The 6456-nt window shown below is 50.9% G+C and overlaps 1 pseudogene; it reads right to left on the bottom strand.

Moving 5' to 3' along the window:
* Positions 1 to 587: 587 nt before the first annotated feature.
* LOC123062294 (non-lysosomal glucosylceramidase-like) lies at positions 588 to 5535 on the bottom strand (annotated as a pseudogene).
* Positions 5536 to 6456: the final 921 nt, after the last annotated feature.

Here is a 6456-nt window from a genome sequence, read left to right as displayed (position 1 = left end):
TAGAAATTACAGAGTAAACCACATACCCACTAAACGATACCAGTGAAGAGAAATGGTCTAGGGATTAAAGGCCAGGGAACAGAATACATCCGTTCGAATTGACTGAATACATCAGAGTACTACAACTAAGCAAGCCAGCCTCACATGAACAACTCGGACTCCAACATCCAATCAATTATAGATCAGCACATCGAACTAACACACATCCCAGCTACGGCAGCTACCGCGCTTAGCAAAACAATCAAACGCATCCCAGAAACAGTGCAACCTAAACAAATCTACACGGAAAAAAGCTGCGGGGGATGGATACAATCATCAAATTTGACCGACAAAACCAACTCCCTACCTAACAGATCACAAGAACAACAAAAAGGATCGAGCGGTGAGGCGGAGCTCCAAATCGCCATGGCTATCTCTCTCTCGCTCGACTCTGTTCGGGGTTGCGTGTTCGGCTGGGAGGAGGGCGACAGTGTCAACCACACAGACACGCGGGTTGCGATGGAAAAAATAACGGGTCAACCACACGGACCCGATAAGAAAAACGAGACAAATAACGGGTCACACACACGAATCTCCACGCACAGATCTTAGGGCATAGAAAACGGATGAAGGCGAATTGTTTTCATCCGCATGTAAATTAGCAGATCCGTAAGAGAATCAGGATGCCGGGAGCAGCGTCTGCCGGAGAATTTGGTACAGAGCTCTGAGATATCCCTTGTGCTGTTCTTCCTCCGGCAGCCTCAGCATGCTCGCCACCTCCTCGAACTTCTCCCGAGCCAGGACCACCTCTGCCGGCGACGCCACGGCGGACACCGAACCCGGCAACACCCTGACGTCCATGTGGAGCTCCGGCGGCGACAGCGCCCACTGCATCGCCCAGATGCAGAGGGGCCGCATGTAGTGTAGCGACCGGTACCCGCTGCCGCCGTCGGCCGTCCACGCCTCCGGCATCTGGAACGCGTACCCGAACCCGTCCCTGTCCCACCCGGCGTCGTGCGCGCCCTTCGCCGTCCGGAACGCCGCCTCCGTCATGCCCTCGTGGACCATGGCGGCGGCCACGGCGTAGGTGACCCCGGGCCACACCTCCCTGGATTGTATCGAGGACGCGTCCACGGCGCCGTCCGGCCGCATCCCGTTCACGGCGCCCACCGTGCCGCCCTGCACCCGCATCACGTTGTAGTCCAGCACCGTCGCCAGCGCGCTGCGTGCCTTCTCCTCCTCGATGATCGGCTCCAGCCCGCACGCGCGCGCGTACCACTGCCCGGCGAGCTGGTCGGCCATGATGGACTTGCTGTTCGTGCTGCCGCTGTTATCGTAGTCGAAGTAGGCGCCGTTCCAGAGCTCGCCGTCGTACACGCGCCGCGCCCGCCCGTACCGCTCGAGGAAGTACCCCTCGGAGCCGCGGTCGCCGACGACGCGCGCCATGGCGGCGGCCGCCTGGAGGGCCGCGACCCAGAGGCCGCCGGTGTAGGCGCTGACGCCGGAGACGGACCAGAAGTCGTAGGTCTGGTCGGGGCGGCCCTCGTTCTCCACCATGCCGTCCCCGTCGCGGTCGAACTGGTGCATGTACGCCATGGCCAGGTAAACCGCGGGCCACACGGCGGCCGCGAACGCGGCGTCCCCGGTGGCCGCGACGTCGCGGTAGACCTGGAGGACGAACTTGGGGTTGAGGTCCTTCCAGCGCGCCGGGTCGTGGATCATGTAGGCGTTGAGCTGGAACCAGGGGTCGCGCAGGCCGACGTCGTGCGGCACGGCGCCGAGGACCTTGCGCGGGACGGTGGCGCCGTCGAGGGTGCGCATGGGGCGCGGGTCGTGGTGGAGGACGGCCCTGGCGAAGTCGCGCTGGAGGCCCAGCTCGATCTCCGGGAAGAGGGAGAGCAGCGCGAAGGAGGCGTAGAAGTGGACGTCGTACGTGTTCCACAGGTGGTACTCCATCCCCTCCAGGTACAGGAACCGCCCCACGCTCTCCTCGCCGTCGCCGAGCAGCGCCGTGCCGAACGCTGACGATGCTTCCAGCCGCTCCTCCGCCGCGCCATTGCGCGCAGGATGCCGTCCGCTGCAGGATCACCTGGACGGAACCCGTCTAGAGAGAAGGACTCCGTCGTCGACCCGTGCTTTGAGTTTGAGGAAGCAAAGCTGGTCTTCTTCGGAGGCAGCCCATCTGTGTGACAATGAAAAGTTAAGATTTTGGGCCATTGTCCAAGATAAACATGTGACCTCAGAGTTCAGTTGGATCAGTGTTAATTGCCTGTCCAAATTGTGCCTCCAGCGTTGAGATAGTAAAGCTCGTTGAACAGCGCAACCGGGTACCTGAAAAAGAATCGTGTCACCACCTGATCTAGAACCCAAATCATGATCAAGTCGATACAACTTTTTTTCATCTAATGGCACAAGTCAGTACAGAAATTAGTCAGTGATCAGTTCAGTAATTAGTCGGTTTAATGGAGAAAATATATTGGTGATTGACCCTGAGCTTGGTCTGAATTTCTCACCATTCAGGCAGCCTCTTGTCATGCAGAACAGGCCTCTGCCACTCCTCGATCAGAGACTCCCACTTCATGTGTTCTACATGCAAACACAACACAAGAATGCTTTAAGAAATCTTAATCCTAAGAGGGATTTCAGAAATCTTCACCGGCCAATGATCCTTGGAAATCTCACCGAGAAGGGCGTCGTGGGCCAATTGTTCAGCGGCCGCGTCCCTATCCAGGCCGAGGAACTTGGTGTACCTCCGGTGGTAGGTTCTCCCGGCGGGGAACTTCACCTCGGGACACGACCACGAGAGCGCGAACGACACCGCACGCGTGCCTCCCGCCGGCACCGTCGTCGTCGCCGCGACCGCCGCCCCGATGGACGATCCAGGCCTCGACGACGCCGACGCTCTGGGCGCCCCGCCGAAGGCGCCGCGGTTCTTGGCCTCCTCCCACATGTCCTTGGCCGTGAACTGCTCGCCGCCGGGAACGGACGGGCCCATCGCGAAGGACGGGCAGCAGGTGACGCGGACACCGCCGGTCTCCTGAGACGCAATCGCGAACGTCACCGGAGGGTGCCCGTCCGCTGTCCTGTGGTGGAGGAGGACGCCATGGACGCCGTCTCGCGCTCTGCACGCACCAAGGAAAGAAAGACATGCTCATTGTCAGAGAGATTTGCTGTCTGTTAACACATCGCCTCAGACGAATCTGTCGCGGCCGTTACTTCATCCTGGAGTTGGTGTGATTCCCGGTCAGTTCCGATTTTCCACCCACGGAATTCTACACGGATGAACAAGGAAATTAAGGCCGAATCCTTGCTGCAAAGTACAGAGATGTTGTGTACTTGTGTCAGTTGTGAAGAGCAGAGTGTTGGCTTGCACTTACTGCCCATGTGAAGAGCAATGTGACATCTGCGGGTGTGCTCCCTGAATTTTGTACCTGGTGCAAGCATCGAAGGTTTTAAGGTAAGGTAAGCGCTGAACAACAACTAATGTGGGATGATTGGATTAGTTTTCTGAAGAAGGAAATGTACCGTAAAAGTGAAAACCGCAACCGGGAAGCTGCTTTCTTTGTAGTTGTGAGGGATGAAGGGTGATATCTGACGGCAGGTGATCTTGATTTCAAGGTCAGGCTCACCTACATTGCAGTTATGGAACATAGATTAGTAGGTTCTGCCAGACAAAGCTAATCGACACAAATATCTCTGTCAGGTAAATTGGCACTGATGTACTGTCAGTCAGAATTGTACCATCATAGACAGTCCAGGATCTTGGGAACAAGCCATGGTAAGTGCAATTCTTCTCTCTCAGTTTCCAGTCCCAAGATCCGATACCGGCTTTATCAATTCCCCTGTAAATTTGCAGAGTAATGGGTATCTCGGGCTGGCATAATCAGATGAATGAAATGCAGGTGAACTTGTTACGCTTTCACTGCTTACTTCAGGACATCGGCCTTCGGTGCCGACAGCACCGTGGAGTAGCTCTTCCCGCCGGGACGCGAAACGAATGCCTAGACAAGTAAAAGTATTGAAACATAAGACGTTTTCCCACGGTTAATTGAGCATTGCAAGTCATGAAAGCAAGTGTAAATTTATTACGGAGAACTGGTTGGCCAGGATAGGCTTCTCTTCAAACATCCTGGGGAATATTTGGAAATGCTGGAAGTACCCTCTGTAGCTTCTCCCTATGCTTCCTGCACTGAAAAAAGAAGACGAGAAATGTGCTTTGAATACAAGTGCCATCTGAAGTTCAGTTAGCTGCATGAATGTGACAACCAAGGCAAAGTTTCAGGGTAAAATCAAGGCCAGAAACAACGGAAGTACTTGCCCTAGTGCGCCGAGGGGTACCCCGCGGTAGCAGTTGTCCATCCATTTCCTGAAAGGATCATAGACCGAAGCCTTCGCAGAAAAACAAGATAATGATTGTTCAGCAATTTCACTGAGTACTGACTAAGCAGAATAATTTGCACCGACAATTTTAACAGCAGGTGCATGCTAGTGGACAGATTAGCTGAATGTTAAATGACAGAAGAGTGACTCACTTGGCCTTTCGCGCTTTCTTGGACGTATAGTCGAAGCATTTTGGCAATAAAGGGCACCTACAGCACAACCAGGATCATGGTCAGCATTCTTGGCTCTAAACGCGAAAGCCAAAAGCTACGGTCCGTGTTCATATGCTTACTTACCATTGTCATGAGATCATTCATGGTCATGCTAAACTTAGCAACCTTCTTGCCTTCATCATCGAATTTCCTCTGCCAAGTTCTTGCTGGTGGCTGAGCACAGTCGACGTGCAAGTATGCCTGAAGTAAAAACAACCATGTCAGACCAGTTTACTTGCTCACGACATATAAGATACTTCCTCTGTCTCAAAATAAGTGTCTCTGATTTAGTACAAGTTATACTAAATCAGTGAACGGAGGGCTTATAACGGATTGAAACAATCAGCGGCATCTTAATTAGAAAATCATCGAAAAATACAATTGGTCACAAGTTGAAAATCCTAGAGGAGAAGAACATTGAGCTCCACTTGAAAAGTACATTCAGTCGAGTAATTTGCACCATATTAAGGGGTAGCAAAAGAACTAGAAGTGCTGTTGCAGGAGATACCTCTGTTCGCTCTGACTCTGAACTTGCCATCTTCAGAAACCGATGAAGGAGCTAGTTCCATTGGAATAAAAATACACACGATCAACAACCAGAAGAACGGTATTTTACTCAATCAAACAAACATAAAACAAACCAAGCATCTACTCCCTCCGTTCTAAATTACTCGTCATAAAAATAAATGTATCTAGAACTAAAATACATCTAGATACATCCATACCCGCGACAAGTAATTCGGAACGGAGGGAGTATGTATGCACTGAGAGCAACCTACACAAGAGGAGGAGACAAAATACCTGAACCTGAAATGCTCAGCTCTTTCAGGGGCTACTCAAGTTTGCTGTTTATATAACTCATTCGAGAGCAAGATGACGAAAATGAAGAAGCAGCCGTCCGAGCTGACGAAAATGAAGAAGCAGCCGTGCGAGCTGACTAGACCGATGAAGAAGATGACTAGACGGATGGGGTGGCGTCAGATTAGATATTTTGGGTTGTTTGTAGGTGCGTGGAGAAAAGTAGGCACATCACTGTCGTCAATAATGAGTTCACTATTCATGCTCCCAATCACGATCCTCACTGACAAAAATCTTTTCGAATGATCAACCATATAGTTGTGCAGTTTCAGATTGTAAAATGGACCTGGTTCCCGCATCATGTCACAAGGGACAATTTTTTTGCCGATACAGCTAGTTATTCCCTCCGTTACTAAATATTTGTCTTTTTAGAGATTTCAAATGAACTACCACATACGGATGTATATAGACATATTTTAGAGTGTAGATTCACTCATTTTGCTTCGTATGTAGTCACTTGTTGAAATCTCTATAAAAACAAATATTTAAGAACAAAGGGAGTAATTATTACTAGAGGCCCTTCATGATGTGTGCCACACACTAGTGGTGTTTCTTGACCTGTACAATCAAAATTGCAGCCGGGGTCTGGACAATGAGTATGTTCTATGTTGTACATTTTTGTAATCCACTGGCTGGCGGCTTGGCGCACAGGGCTCCATAGGATAAAGTAGCTAAAATTATTGCAGTACAAAAATGATTTTCTGTTAAAGTGTCGCTTTTCCTACCTCCATGTTTAGCGCTTGGCAGCCACTGCCCACTAGTAGCAGCCAGTTGTTGACTTCCAAGTTCAAAGTTTCTTTCTTGTTGACTTCCGGCCATATATTAAAAGTCAAGCGATCCTTACTGGAGCATTATTTAAAAACAAAAACTACACACAGATCCTTAAGACTAGCCACAATGGATAGTAACATAGAGTAGTAATATGCATATGTTACTAGTCTATGTTACTGACTCTATACTGGAGAGTAACATATGTGTGGTAACATGTAATACATTATTTATTAGACTATAGACTCGTCTTGCCTTG

This window comes from Triticum aestivum, chromosome 3A (assembly GCF_018294505.1).
Source record: "Triticum aestivum cultivar Chinese Spring chromosome 3A, IWGSC CS RefSeq v2.1, whole genome shotgun sequence".
NCBI classification, from domain to species: Eukaryota; Viridiplantae; Streptophyta; class Magnoliopsida; order Poales; family Poaceae; genus Triticum; species Triticum aestivum.
The sequence above is the reverse complement of the archived record's forward strand: the minus strand, read 5'-3'. Positions and strand labels throughout refer to the sequence as shown.